We start from the raw sequence: 16,192 nt of genomic DNA on the forward strand, positions 1-16,192 counted from the left end.
CACCCGAGCTGTGAATTTATGAGACCAAGTTTTTCTAGACCAGTTTTTTGCGTAGATTCCAAATCTGGGTGGTGATCAGGCGTTTGAGGGGGCGTTTTTGAGATATGTGGGGGTCCAATGTCGATCCACAATTGGGGGGCAATGTCATTATGTTGACATAAATGATTATCATGTTATATATTAATAAATTTCTAGGAGTGTCCATCTCTAAAGAAATGAAATGAAATGAAATGGGGTTTAACGTCCTACTGTTCTGCTCCTAAGCTGGGCTAATGAAGACGGGCATACGCCATACAGTGTGCTATGAGGGCAATTTTGCCCGGGCAGCGGCGCTACCATCTCTAAAGAAGTGTGTATGATGCCCCTGGACAACCGTTTTGATTTGTGGCGAAGTGGGGTAGGGTGGTTGCAGGTTTGCGTGTGAGGAGTGGGGTGGGGGGGGGGGGGTAAAATTCGCAGGAAATGAGCTCACGTCGATTTAAATGATGATATTCTTAGAGCTTGCAAATGAAACATCTGAAATATGTTCATAAAATCAGGGGTCATAATATGAGCGGGATAAATATCTGCTTGGTTGCTGACCAACAGCTCGCATATATCCTTTGCATATGCTTCAGATGCCAATTCACATTATAAATCTTCATTCCAGCCATGCAGCAAAAGACCACTACGGCAAGGGGGTAATAAAGAAAGGCCTGTTATTTTTTTTTACCCAGAAAATCTTTCTTGTTGCGTCATCTACTGATGTATGTCGCCTTCCGCGATATTTTCTACCTTTGCCCGTTTCATTATCGACCAGAATGTGTATATTTGGATCATTGTTTGCGAGGAGAATGATTGGGGTGTATATTTCGCCCAAGCAAGAACGCAAAATACAAGTTAATTCAGCGTCCCCATTAATTTGCTATGCGAAGAGGAGTAGGTAAGCTATTTTGGTGTCCTCATGGTTTGTTGTCAGTTCTAGGATATGCTCGACACTTTCAGTACTAATCTTGATATATATTATTTTATCCAATCAAGATTAGTATTGAATTGTCAAGAATATCTTGGCCTACATGCTTTCGGTGGTAATGACTATCTGTCTTTCTTTTTCCAACTTTCTAACAATTTTAAAGAGCTGGGACAGACAAATGATGTTTCTGGTGACGTAATTGTTGGTTTAGAAACAAATGTTTGTACTATGTACGGCGAAAGGCGACTTACGTCAGTAGATGACACTAAAAGAAGAATTTTCTGGAGGAATTTTAATTGTGATGAAAAATATTAAACCTTTCTTTCTTTATTACCATCTTGCCTATATATATAGTACCATCTCTTATCTCGAAACACGGAGAGTTGAGAGATGAATTTTCTTATCTAGACACCCACTAGTATCGCTAAATCTATTGTAACTAATTTCATTACAATGTATTTTATAAGATTAGTTCACCAACAGGCTTGAGATGCATTTTATTTTATGACTTAACTTCAACTCTTTAGTCGAATTCGATATGATTCTGTCTGATTCTCTTAACATTTCAAACATTTTAAATAGACCTATGTTTTTCTTTAGCTAAATTCCGTGCATAGCATTCTAAATCAACACAGATAAAAACACGATTTAGGCTGAAATCTATGGTTCTAACCTATAATTTGTTTGCCTTTTAAAAAAATCATACGCCGGCTCGCTAACCAGGAGACCTGTCGTTGGAGGAGTAAATTCCGTGGGATTTTCCACCGTGGTTTCCCCTTGTCAGTGGTGTATGGAGCATTTAGTCATATGGGACGAAAAACCGAGGTCCCGTGTACATATTGGCGTGCACGAAAAAGAACCCTTGACAGCTGGAATTTGATATAAGAGTAGGCCATAGTGCAGCTGTCTTGGAAAATATTTCCCCATGGCACACGATATAGACAAGTAGAACGTTAAACCCCGATCCATGATCCATAAATCTAACATTCTCGGGGAACGTGTATTATATTTCACCAAATCAGGATATGACAGCGATATTGTATTGTGTATATTCTATGAGAACGTGTATCATAGCTGTATTGCCATAAATATGGCACAAGTATGAAATACGATAAAAAAATCACATTGAAACTTCTTAAATTATTCGTATATAAATATATCCTCTGCTGGCCTCATTACTGGCCAAAATCAAAGAGGAATAGCTGATATTTATCATGTCTTAACTTGGTGTAACCCGCCTTATACAAATAAAATAAAATTTACTTACATTCACAGTATTGTCCCGTATATCCAGCATAACAATAACAACGATTATTATAACATGAAAATCCATTACGACAGGGATTAGGCGAACACCAATCATAATAACTAGTTGTTGCAGATTGTGTTACCATAGCTGTTGTCGACACTGAAGTTGACAAGAAAGTACCCGTTCAAATAACACATAACATATATATGGATGTTTAAAACTTCTATAAGTAATTTGTGTAGTCTAGAATCATTGACATTTAATAGACGTGTCACCTTTGAAAATGTTGGGAATAAAAATGACACCAACGCCACTGTCTCGTTATCCACTTGGGCAAACCACTTGCTTGTGATGTAGACTCAAGTCCAGTTAACAGACGCGGGCAGATTTTGATGCGATTTAAGACTAAATAATCGACATTTAATTTATCATTTTCTATCGTTTTGAAGCTAAAACACCTAAAATCAACCTCCTATTATCAATATCCCCCGGTTTGCTCCCACTGCTAAAGACCCCTACGTGCAAGCGAATTAATGAAATATAATTGAATCATATAATAATCAAAATGTATATTTCCTGTCGAGTGAACGTTAAACCACATTTCTTTCCTCGTAAATATGTTTTAGACCGTATGTAACCTGATTTAATTTGAAAAGGTAAAATTGTGCCAGCAGTGCAGCATTCCTGACAAACTTTAATGGAACTATTCAAATATATAGTTAAGGAAAAGTACACTATCTAAAATAATAACGGATTACCAATTACTATTATTAGGTCATACGGACAATGAACATTCAACCGGATAGGTCACAAACTAGATGACGTAAAAGGATCATAGAAAACACCACTGGGATATTCCAATCCAAAGCAGTCCTACATATTTTTTTTTACATAATAACTGATAGAGATACTCACTTGCAGTAATTACAGGGGAGGCGGAAATATAATCTGCAATTTAAACAAAATCTATTCTGATAATTGATATAACTAACAAAATTTTGACACTGATCTAATCTAGAAATCTAATGAAATAATGTATTGTAAACGAGAAAATTACTACAATAATTTTAATAATTTAATACAGTGTGATTTTCCAGCATGGTTCCCCTTGTCAGTGGTGAGAGTGAGAGTCAGTTTTGTTCATGAATTGTCGGATATCCTTTCACAGCCCCATGCAACAACTTTTGGTCTTCGAAGGAATTATTAGTGAGCAGAAATTCGCCCATGTATCTGTTATCACCCGTCACGTCATTCAGTTATATAAAGGGATAACTCGTGTTTTCCTTTTGCGTTCGTCACTTCCTATTGTTGAAACATTTATTACTCATCTATCGTAGCAATGATCTCTGTGATAAAATAATATTTGGAATGTGCTTAACCAGTTCTATCACATATGTGATAATGACTGGCACCAATATTGTCCTTTAACCTGGCTTGAACAAATAAATCTACTTACATTCACAATATTGTCCCGTATATCCAACATGACAATAACAACGTCTATAATAACTATCACATGAATATCCATTACGACAGGGATAAAGCGAACACCAATCATAATAAGCAGTAGTTGCAGCTTGCGTAGTTGTCGCTGAAGCTGACAAGAAAATCTACGGTAAAACAACACATCGAATAATCTATACCTTAGCCTCTAATTTTAAGTCGATGTTTTGAACAAAAGGTGCATTTTTTTCAGAATATTGTGACTTTCTTGAAATCCTCAGTTTGGTTGCCATTTAGGCAATATTTCGAACATTTTCATTTCGAATATCTAGCTACAGAATATAGTAGTTTGGCAAAAAAAGCGACACTTTCACTTCACCGATTAAGATCACCAAATAGGGTCGTCGATAAAAGCTTTTAATTTTTAATTTTTGTGAGCTTTGTATTATCTATTCCCTAGCATTTCTTATGATAATGATACAGATATTTCAGTGATGGAATATGTGTAAAGAAAATCGCGCCAGTACGGAGTTATATGGTCTGGGAAATGAGAACAATAGTTTAGTGTCGGCGATTTTGACATAACAAAATAGGGTCGGTCGAGTAACATAAGCCATAATATGGATAATGTTAATGTACAAATACCGACAATGATAATACTAAAATATTGTAAGGATAATATCAAAATTCCACTGCTGATCTAAGTAATGTCTGAAATAACGATATGCAGCAAAACCAAAATAAAATATAATGCAAATGAAATCGTTAGGCCCTGGCATCATTAATGGCCAAAATCAAAGAGGGATAACCGATATTTATCATGTTCTTACCTGGTGTAACCTGCCTTTAACAAATAAAATAAAATTTACTTACATTCACAGTATTGTCCCGTATATCCAGCATAACAATAACAACGATTATTATAACATGAAAATCCATTACGACAGGGATTAGACGAACACCAATCATAATAAGTAGGTGTTGCAGATGGTGTTACCATAGCTGTTGTTGACACTGAAGTTGACAGGAAAATATCTGTTCAAATAACACATGACGTATATATAGATGTTAACATCTATAAGTAATTTGTAGAGTCTAGAATCATTGACATTTAATGGACGTGTCACCTTTGAAAACGCTGGGAATAAATGACACCAACGCCACTGTCTCGTTATCCACTTGGGCAAACCACTTGCTTGTGATGTAGACCCAAGTCCAGTTAACAGACACGGGTAGATTTTGATGCGATTTAAAACTAAATAATCGACATTTGATTTATCATTTTCTATCCGTAGGTTAACAGACACGGGTAGATTTTCATGCGATTTAAGACTAAATAATCGACATTTAATTTCTAGTGGAGTAAGGGGAGGCCACGATAAGACGGGCCTGGCACCTAAACAAACTAACTACCAATCCAGAAGCAGACGAGATCATCTACCAAACGATATGTTTTATATTAAATAAAGGGAAGAACGTCCCACTAAACCAAATCCATGGCCTAAGGCCAAATGGAAAGATTGCAAAATCATATTTTAAAAAACAGGAAGCAGCTTCGGCTCTTCTATGTCTTGTCTGCGATATCACTTATGTGGAAGCAGAAGTTAAACACCAAGAACTAACTAACTAACATTTAATTTATAATATTCTATCGTTTTGAAGCTAAAACACCTAAAATCAACCTCCTTATTTGATTATGATCTAATCACTTTCTTATCAATATCCTGTTCTTTTTAATATCTTATTCCAGTCACTTTGTTTGAGTTACACCATTATTGTACAAGCCTATTAGTCCGGTGGCTGAAGGGGGGGGGGGGGTCGCCACCCGAGCTGTGAATTTATGAGACCAAGTTTTTCTAGACCAGTTTTTTGCGTAGATTCCAAATCTGGGTGGTGATCAGGCGTTTGAAGGGGCGTTTTTGAGATATATGGGGGTCCAATGTCGATCCACAATTGGGGGGCAATGTCATTATGTTGACATAAATGATTATCATGTTATATATTAATAAAACATAAATTTCTAGGAGTGTCCATCTCTAAAGAAATGAAATGAAATGAAATGGGGTTTAACGTCCTACTGTTCTGCTCCTAACCTGGGCTAATGAAGACGGGCATACGCCATACAGTGTGCTATGAGGGCAATTTTGCCCGGGCAGCGGCGCTACCATCTCTAAAGAAGTGTGTATGATGCCCCTGGACAACGGTTTTGATTTGTGGCGAAGTGGGGTGGGGTGGTTGCAGGTTTGCGTGTGAGGAGTGGGGGGGGGGGGGGTAAAATTCGCAGGAAATGAGCTCACGTCGATTTAAATGATGATATTCTTAGAGCTTGCAAATGAAACCTCTGAAATATGTTCATAAAATCAGGGGTCATAATATGAGCGGGATAAATATCTGCTTGGTTGCTGACCAACAGCTCGCATATATCCTTTGCATATGCTTCAGATGCCAATTCACATTATAAATCTTCATTCCAGCCATGCAGCAAAAGACCACTACGGCAAGGGGGTAATAAAGAAAGGCCTGGTTTTTTTTTCACCCAGAAAATCTTTCTTGTAGCGTCATCTACTGATGTATGTCGCCTTCCGCGATATTTTCTACCTTTGCCCGTTTCATTATCCACCAGAATGTGTATATTTTGATCATTGTTTGCGAGGAGAATGATTGGGGTGTATATTTCGCCCAAGCAAGAACGCAAAATACAATTTAATTCAGCGCCCCCATTAATTTGCTATGCGAAGAGGAGTAGGTAAGCTATTTTGGTGTCCTCGTGGTTTGTTGTCAGTTCTAGGATATTCTCGACACTTTCAATACTAATCTTCATATATATTATTTTATCCAATCAAGATTAGTATTGAAGTGTCAAGAATATCTTGGCCTACATGCTTTCGGTGGTAATGACTATCTGTCTTTCTTTTTCCAACTTTCTAACAATTTTAAAGAGCTAGGACAGACAAATGATGTTTCTGGTGACGTAATTGTTGGTTTAGAAACAAATGTTTGTACCATGTACGGCGAAAGGCGACTTACGTCAGTAGATGACACTAAAAGAAGGATTTTCTGGAGGAATTTTAATTGTGATGAAAAATATTAAACCTTTCTTTCTTTATTACCATCTTGCCTGAGTAGTCTTTTGCTGCACATTAAACGCAACAATTATGTTGCAACAATATGGGGACAGGCTGCAAAACCAATGATTGAACAAGATGATCCTGCGATACAAGGCTGGAATGAAGATTTACAATGTGAATGGGTGTCTGAAGCATATCCAAAGGATATATGCGAGCTGTTGATTAGCCATCCAGAAGATATCTATCCCGCTCATATTATGCACTTTGATTTTGAATCTTCTGATGAAGATTAAGAATAAAGTCTCTGATTTACTGTGTTTTTTATGCACGTTTCCAGATTTCTTGAAAAAATACCATTATAATTTAATATTTTGAATAACGAAATTCGTACTGAACGAAAAAGCAAACCAGTTAAAATACAAATGTATATTTCGTTTGGTTTTTCTTATACTTTCGATGGCCTACACTACATGGAGATCTGACCAGTTGTACTGGGAGGTCGCGTCAGGAGTCATACGAGCGGCTTTTGACCCTATGACGTCAGACATTGATTAATCATTCAGCGTTGACGTTTCTGGGGGTTTACACAAAGTTCCGTGCAGAGCACGCCAATAACTCGCGGTAACAGACCGCTGCTTTGGCTAATTTTGAACCAAGTGGTTTCTGTCCCCAAAATTACACCCCTCTCCCCGCCACATACAATGGGAATCTTACACCCATATATAGAGGTGTGCAGCGGAATTAAAAAGTAATCTTTTTACCAAGCTCTAAGAAAATTTCCCGCCAATTTCCCCCCCCCCCCAAAAAAAAAAAACCTCCATACACGCTCACCTGCTACCCACCACCCCACCTCCCCACAAATCAAAACAGTTGCCCAAGGGCATCATACACACTTCTTTAAAGGAGGACAGTCCTAGAAATTTATGTTTTATTAATATATAACATGATAATCATTTATGTCAACATAATGACATTGCCCCCCAATTGTAGACATTGGACCCCAATATATCTCGAAAACGCCCCCTCAAACGCCTGATCACCACCCAGATTCAGAATCTACGCAAAAAACTGGTCTGGAAAAACTTGGTCTCATAAATTCACAGCTCGGGTGGCGATTACCCCCCTTCAGCCACCGGACTATATGTGGATGTTCATTGGCTGCTTAACATCGTGCTAAAGACCCCTACGTGCAAGCGAATTAATGAAATATAATCGGCAATTTAAACAAAATCCTTTCTGATATAATTTGATATAACTAACAAAATTTTGACACTGATCCAATCTAGAAATCTAATGAAATAATGTATTGTAAACGAGAAAATTACTACAATATATTTAATAATTTAATCCAGTGGGGTTTTCCAGCATGGTTCCCCTTGTCAGTGGTGCATGGCATGTACAGCGTTTAGTCTTTTGGATGGAACGACAAACCGAGGTCACGTTTAAATGCTGGCGTGCACGAAAAGGGAAACATTGACAGCTATAATTTAAAATAAGAGTAGGCCTTAGTTCCGCTGCCTTGGCAAAACCCCATTTCATGAGCATGTAAATTATAAAACTAACATTAGTTCCGTCATCCGGAATAGTGATGATGGGGTATGCAGCAGTACGTTTGCGTGTCATGTGTTTATTGAGATACCATTGTTTCTCCGACCTGATATATAACAAAAACATTTAAAACACAGTTATTTCCATTAAAATAGTCGTGTACCCCTTTCCTCGACTTGTCGCCCCGATAATTCGAGGATACAAGGAGACGACATGAATGTTAAAAGATAAGAGAACAGGAGAAAAATAGAGATAGTCCGTACAGTAACTTGTTTTTATTCATTCTCGCCTTTATAAAATCATGGTAACGCACGGACTTTTTCTATATTTTTTCATTTTCTCTTTTCTAGTGACAGTCAATTTCTGTTTTGAATTGTCAGATATCCTCTCACAGTCTTATTTAACAACTTTTGGTCTTCGAAGGAATTATTAGTGAACAGAAATTCGCCCGTGTATCTGTTATCACTCGTCACTTCATTCAGTTATATAGAAGGATAACTCGTGTTTTCCTTTTATTAGCCACTTCCTTTTGTAGAAACCTTCACTACGCATCTGTCGTAGCAATGATCTCTGTGTTAAAATTATATTTGGAACGCGTTAAACAAGTTCTATCAAATATGTGATAATGACTGACACCAATATTGTCCTTTAAGTGTTCTGACCACTGTTAGCCATTTGATCAACACGCCAAGCCATCACGCCACTGGAGCAGACCAGCCGATCGTCCGCCAGTTTGTAATATCCTTACATGTGATATATATTTGTCCCGTGAGCGCTTCAGGTGTGTTTCGTGGAATCCAATATTTTTCTAGTATGAGTGGGCGTCTCTATTTTCCGTATATACCAAAATTGCCATACTGTTAGGGTGCCCCTGGCAGCGAAAATTTTCCCTACAGAAAGTTAAACTCGACACGGTGAATGTGCACGCTTCAGTGACTTGTCTCGAAGGGATTTCTGGCTAATCACGCAGTGCGATAATACACAGAGCTAGAGCACGTGCAATTCTCTACACATCTATCAACTATTACAGCCGTAAACAATCTATTGTTGACGATTCTGAATAACAGTAATATTTAGCTTTTTGGTTATTACAGCAGATTTAGAAACTACGTTCATTTTATTTTTTAAATTGCTTTATCATTAACTGGATCGTTAGGATCGGCATCTTTCGGTTTAGTACCAATAATATCTCTGAAACACTCGGGTTGTGCAAGCACATGATACTAGCAGTAGTTTCATTTTACTTATACAAGGTTCTTAAGGCAATTGTTGAATAACGTGTGTGTTTCTAAATTCAATTTCTTGTTGGAGCTTTCTGTTATGTTTCGTAAAAAAAGTAGTCTTGATTATTCCGGCCTGTCAATTAGACGTAGAATGGTCGATAGACTGGTTACGCTAGACTAATTTCAAAACAAGGTCACGTAACCTATTTTTTACTCAAAAGTGCCCGGATTTTATGGCCGACACTCCTAACCACTTTCAGTCTATTATTTATGGATGGTTAAATGGTCATAGCTTATTAAATAATTAAGTACAACATGACTGTAATTATTTAGTATCTCTATAAATGCCTGAAGAGCCGCTATCGCAGTGAAAACGTTAGCATAAAAATTTTGCCATTTTTAATTTCAATTATATACTATAGACTATTGTTAATTGAATTATTGTTTAATAAATGTTATAGACTATTGTTAATTGAATTATTGTTTAATAAATGCCTATAGACTATTGTTAATTGAATTATTGTTTAACAAATGCCTGAAGAGCCGCTATCGCGGTGAAAACGTTAGCATAAAAATGTAGTTTTATTTTGCCATCTTTAATTTCAATTATATATTACCAAAGAGCAGCTTTAATTAACTATTCTAATATATATATATATACTCTTAAAAAAAAGTAGGGGATATTCAGAAACAGTACAAAACTGTGGAAATGCACTGCTGTTTTTATTAGAGGTAACAAGTGTTTGTTAATAACGGGCCCATTGCCTACACATGGACATAAACAGTTCATATGGGCGGCTTATGTGCAAATAGATACACTGTTAAAAGTGAAAATGGACGTTTTTGATTATTGTCTTAATATTGAGTAATTACTCCACCAATTCTCAGACATTCAACAATTCGTCGTGGCATGCTCCTAATCAACCGTTCAATCACGATTTGGGGCAATCCGAACCACTCCTCTTGCAGTGCCACGGTCAATTCTTGCAGTGTTGTCGGTTGACGTTGACGTCGACGAACACATCTCCCGATCATGCCCCAGACAGGCCCTATATGGGAAAGGTCAGGACTCATGGCTGGCCAAGGCATATGGACAATATGGTGAATCTGGAGGTAGTCATTCACGAGTCGAGCGCGGTGGGCACGGGCATTATCATCTTGAAAGATGAAACGTCGACCTGCACGTTGAGTAAAGGGCGGAACTATCGGTGCCAGGTTGTGGTCACGGTAGTACACACCAGTGACCCTTCCTTGAACAATATATTGCAAGTCCATTCTGCCAGTCATGGCGATTCCTCCCCACACCATAATAGACCAACGCCTGAATCTGTCATGATGTCTGGCGTTAACGTTAGCATGACGCTTATTTGCACACCTCCAAAAGCGAGACGCCTATCGGTGAAATCCAGAGTAAATCTGGACTCATCTGAGAACATTACACGCGCCCTCGACGATTACCCCAATTTCTACGCTGCCTACACCATTGACGTCTGTTTGCCATGTGCTGGCGAGTTAATGGAGGCACAACACGTGGTCGTTGCGCATGCAAATTGGCTGCATGTAGCCGATTTGTAATCGTTTGGGGTGTAACTCGAATTCCTGTAACTTGGTACAAGTTTACAGAAAGCTGATTAGCCGTTTGTCCTCGATTTCGCAGGACCTGTGTACGAATGTATCGATCCTGGGCTTGTGAGGTGACTCTAGAACGACCTCAACGAGGTATATCATCAACATTGTAAGTTTGTTGGTTCCGGTTCCATAGTCTGCTGATCACAGACTCTGACACATTATTCATGCTGGCTACTACTCGCTGTGTAGAACCCATTTGAAGCATGCCAACAGCACGTAGACGTTCATCATGTTGAAGACATCTCATTGCAAATTAAACGGAACACACTAAAGCAAAAATACGCCAAACAGTAAATCTTATGCAAGAACCGATCGGAAAGCAATCTGATTAAAACACAGATCCTATTTCGTTTCGTTTTTATAGTTCAAAATTTCGTTTAACTTGTCTTTACTACACTTGGATCTGGAAGAGTTGTTATTTAACTCTCGTTCTGAATGGTGTCAGGGATAAGCCAATGAAACGGTCTGTTACGGCGAGCTTTAGGCGTGTTTTTCACGGAACTGTGGGTAATCCACTAGTAACATCAAAGCTAATTGGTTAATCAAATAAAATGAAATGTGTCTGACGTCATAGGGGCATAAGTCGGTCTTTTGACCCCTGACGTGACCTATCGCTATAACTTGTCATATCTTCATGTAGTGTAGGTCATCGAAAATATAAAAAAACGACACGAAATATAGATCTGTTAGGGCACCCTAACTGTTATGGGATATATCTACAACCTAAATATGGGAATGCATATTTAACGACAAATATAATAGGCCTTACCAGTGTAAGTGACATCTACAAGTGAACACGTAATAACAATAAAAGCGAACATCTGAAAAGTAAAAATAAACTAAAATAGACTGGATATTAATTTAATGTATGGGCACAGTTTTTCAACCAATACATAATATATATTTAATATTATCGATATTGATATATTTAAAGCATGCTAATCCGGTATAAGGGATTTATATAAGTCCCTTTGTTGCATGTATATTACAAGATAGGTTGCCAGGCAACGAAACATACGCCCACGGGCAGTCAACAAGAGTTGTCACATAAATTTTTACTTTTGTCGGTATGACAAATATACTAAAATCTAATTAAGAGTAACAACTCATTAAGTAATTATCGGAAAATCATTAGAAGTTGTTTGGCCAATGCTAACGTTTAGTATACAAAACATTAAAATATCATGGATTTAGCTGTTCAAGTTATCAAAAATCTTTGAAAATCATACATGTTCGTTTCAAGCCCTTAAACTCTGTGGATCAATGTAAAGTCAATCGAGACGATTATATATAAGCGTAAACACGGTGTATAAATATAAAATCGATCAGATGATAACTATGGTCTCTAAAGCATCCACAAAATTTTTCAAGGTGATCAAGGGTCATAACTGTGGCAGTAATTATCGGAAATCGGTGAAAATCAATAGGATTCTTCGTCTCATGACCATAGACACTGTGTATACAATTAAAGTCAATCGGATATTAATATTAACTTAATCCTCTAGGGTCCACAAGCAATTGTGGACGCCGGACGGACGGACGGACGGAGGCGAAGACAATATATGACCACATTTCAATCTGAGCCTATGGTGTTTGGGTAGCTGAATATGGTCAAACGTGTTAGGCCCGATCAAAATTTGAAAAAAGTTCTTCATTGACCCCTACTGATGAATGCGTATGTATAATGGAATTAAATAATTAGGCGAGTTCAGAAATATTTTTGATGATCCTTTTCCAAAAGATATTCCATTAATACCTTACCTTTGCAGGAGCCATTTTCCTACACTTGTGAAATTTAGTTGCGAGTGGCACGTCTTTACATTACTCTGCTCGCCGCGGGAATGGTAAATGATATGGTAAATGACTAATAATTAAGAGATCTGTTATAACAAATATTCATTTTTACAAAAGGTCTGAAATCAAGACACCAAAAATAAATGATAATGGTTGATATACTGTATGTACAATAATGGGAGCATTGCCTTACATAAATATAAGCCTTTAAAACATGCTTACGTTTGGACAATGGAATCGTCATTCATGACGGATTTAATGAATAAGCTATAAATTAAGCCGTTGTTGAACGCTATCGATACTTGATTTATTTTTTGGGGGAATTCCCAGGGGCGAAGCCAACTTTACGGGCCGAGTGTAGAAATTTTGGGGGCTTTATTGATTACTATCGTTTCGTTCAATTTACATGACACGTCGCCATCACTTTTGTTAAAAATAATAAGGTAGTTTACACCAATTCGGGTGGAAACTAGTTGCCACCTAAACTGATAACATCCAACTAATGTAGAATATTACACCAATTCAGGTGGAAACTAGTTGCCACTTCCAGTAGTGTAACCTGCCTGATGCACTCATACAGTGTAATTATTACATTTAAATAGTTTACATCCGTGGGTGTGGATTGAGCATTACCCCTCAAGTATGTTCTGTAAATTACACTTCCACGTTAATCATTACACTAACGTGGTGTAATTTGTTTTGTTGGATATTTATTTCAAGCCACCGACTTCTAAGTTCAGAAATCTTGAAATTTTATATGGGTCTCTATGATAATTAGTATAGGGCGTTTGGTCCTAACCTAGATTACATATAGACCGTCGGCTACTTCGCTTCATTTTACAACGACATTAAATTGACAAATATCCACCAGACTGATTCAAAATCAACTCCTGTTGGACAATGTACAATGAATATAAATCACGAGGAAAAATCAGTACACATATCTTGAATAATGTGGTTTATTCATTTATGCACCTCCCACGAATTAAGAATAATTAATAAAGATATAGTACTTGGTAGTATTTTACAAGCTAAAATAATCTATACTTGAGGCGCTATGAAATATTATTAAGATTATTATACATGATACAAAAGCACTCAAATTGGAGTTCACAAACACTTTTGTAATTAATGCAAGATAGGTGTAAAATTAGTACCTTATTCGGAGGAATGTTTCTCTAATAATAATTCCACCTGTTAGTGTTAATGCAATAAAACGCTTGTAAAGGTGTTCAGTATTCATGAATATCGATTGCACTTTTGCATAGTATTTATTCCCCAATAATACTTATACCACTGGTAGTGATGTGGCTTATCCAAAACACCCCACAATTACACCTATTCGGGTGGTTAGTAATCATGAATATCGGTTACACTTGTTATGTGTAGCTCTTTTAGTTGGTTACTCCTGTAAAAGTGTTACCTTTTAAAAACCCTAGCTGTTGTGTAAAATTTACACCTAATTAACACTGCCTATAGTTTTCAATTACACCCATTTTTAACAGTGTAAACAATAGCTATTATAGTAAAGCGCTGCTTGAAAGTACGCGTGAAATCTCCTTGTCAGTGGGGGGGGGGGGGGGAGGAGGTGGCAAGAAGCAACGTCTAGACGTTCGGTGGGACGAAACATCGAGAACCTGTGTACACATTGACGTGTAGACATTGGTACCGATGTCCAGGAGAATATTCTCTCATGACACATTCCAACTTTGCATGGCGTGTGTCAGTAGATAGGATGAAGCAGATAGGTAGGACATTAATTAACCCCCTTTCATTTCATTTAGAGGGGGTTGGGTGGCCGAATGGTTATCACATGCACGTTGTATCACAAGGATTGTTATCGAGTCAACTGGCGTGGTTTCGATTAGAGTAGAGTCGAGTCGCTTGTCCAATTTCTCCGGGTCTGCTAAAAACCCCTACGCGCAAACATTAATTGAAATACAATTGAAACATATGTTAGTCCTGAAATGACCATATGATGAAGTGAAAATTACTCTGCAAACGACATAAACGTGATTTGGTGACAATAAGCCAGCGCCACCTATAATCTTTAGATAGGCCCCTTTCAATCCGATTACATCTAAGCCGGGAGATTATCTACCCTTGCTTTTCTGATTTTGTTTTTTTAATCAAATGGGGAATAATCAATGTCAGTACATTTTAGGATGGATTAAACTGTGAAAAATTAGAAATTGACGATCATCGGCTCTAACTGTTTTTTTTTTATGAATTACCCTTTAAACATAATATACACCCTTTAATTAAATATATAATACTTTATATTTTGATGTATAATGTTTCGAGGATTTTTGTTTTAAAAAGAATAACAATCGCATCATTAAACATTAAATCGCCAACAGATTAAACTAGAGCTTTGTTCCATTCAGGAAGATTAAATATAGAATAATAGTAGTCGAAATTTGTGGTGGTGACATTGATATTGAATCACATGCAGCGAATTATTTAGAAGTCCCTGGTACTATCACATTACACAATAATTATAGTTATTATTTCAGCACAAACAATAATCACTATAATAAAGTAATTGGATATAATCTTACTTGCGACACGCACCCACCCCCCACCCCCAATACCCTAGCCAGGATTTCCCAGGTTCGATCCAAGCATTGTCTAGTCCTTCGGGTGTGCCGTGTACATATAACGCTAAATTTCAACCTGTACGCTGGGACTCGAAGGCAGTCTAGGCCGTTGCGATGTTCTCCGGACAAACTTTCCCTTTGAAAGCACCGTGGCAGTGATATGTGAATTTTCATCCATATGTTTGCCACTTTTGGAAAATGATTGATTTTTGTTCCTTTATTTGTTATAAAGACCCCTCTTAAAGTAAATGACCCTGCGAACATCCCTAAGAGGTTGCGATATACATGTATCATGGCAAAGTATACAAACCTCTTAACTGTAGAAGGTAGAACGTTTACATAGTAGGCTCATCAGTTGTCGTTTCATTTTGAAACATCAAGGAATGAAACCTTTAAGAAAATATTTTTTTAGATGGACCATGCTGATTCTAGATTCCAACGTCTGTTTGGTGGCTGAATATTCTATGCGTGTGATTTGGATCATAAGGTCTGTCACCGAGTCAAGTAATATGGTTACAGTCCCAAGCTTGTTAAATGACAAAAAGTAGGGACGATAAGCAGAACATTGTTAGGTATAAAACCAATTCCCAAATAAATCCCCCAGTAGCATTGTCTTATTTCGAACTCATATTAAAAGTACATTATGTAAGATTCGGATAAAGAGCCCATTTTATAAAACGCCCCCC

At 37.4% G+C, this 16,192-nt stretch overlaps 2 long non-coding RNA genes across 2 annotated transcripts; both read right to left on the reverse strand.

The window, feature by feature from the left end:
- Positions 1-2,225: 2,225 nt before the first annotated feature.
- Positions 2,226-3,795, reverse strand: LOC130010701 (uncharacterized). The gene is made up of 3 exons (XR_008785978.1): positions 3,658-3,795; positions 3,117-3,149; positions 2,226-2,360 (listed from the first exon to the last, which is right to left on the reverse strand). It is a non-coding gene; the product is annotated as an uncharacterized LOC130010701 (long non-coding RNA).
- Positions 3,796-4,529: 734 nt separating this feature from the next.
- LOC130010702 (uncharacterized) lies at positions 4,530-12,956 on the reverse strand. Its single transcript, XR_008785979.1, has 3 exons — positions 12,874-12,956; positions 11,882-11,933; positions 4,530-4,658 (listed from the first exon to the last, which is right to left on the reverse strand). It is a non-coding gene; the product is annotated as an uncharacterized LOC130010702 (long non-coding RNA).
- Between the last annotated feature and the right edge of the window lie 3,236 nt (positions 12,957-16,192).

The sequence above is a fragment of the Patella vulgata genome, chromosome 2, assembly GCF_932274485.2.
Source record: "Patella vulgata chromosome 2, xgPatVulg1.2, whole genome shotgun sequence".
Classification (NCBI taxonomy): Eukaryota; Metazoa; Mollusca; class Gastropoda; family Patellidae; genus Patella; species Patella vulgata.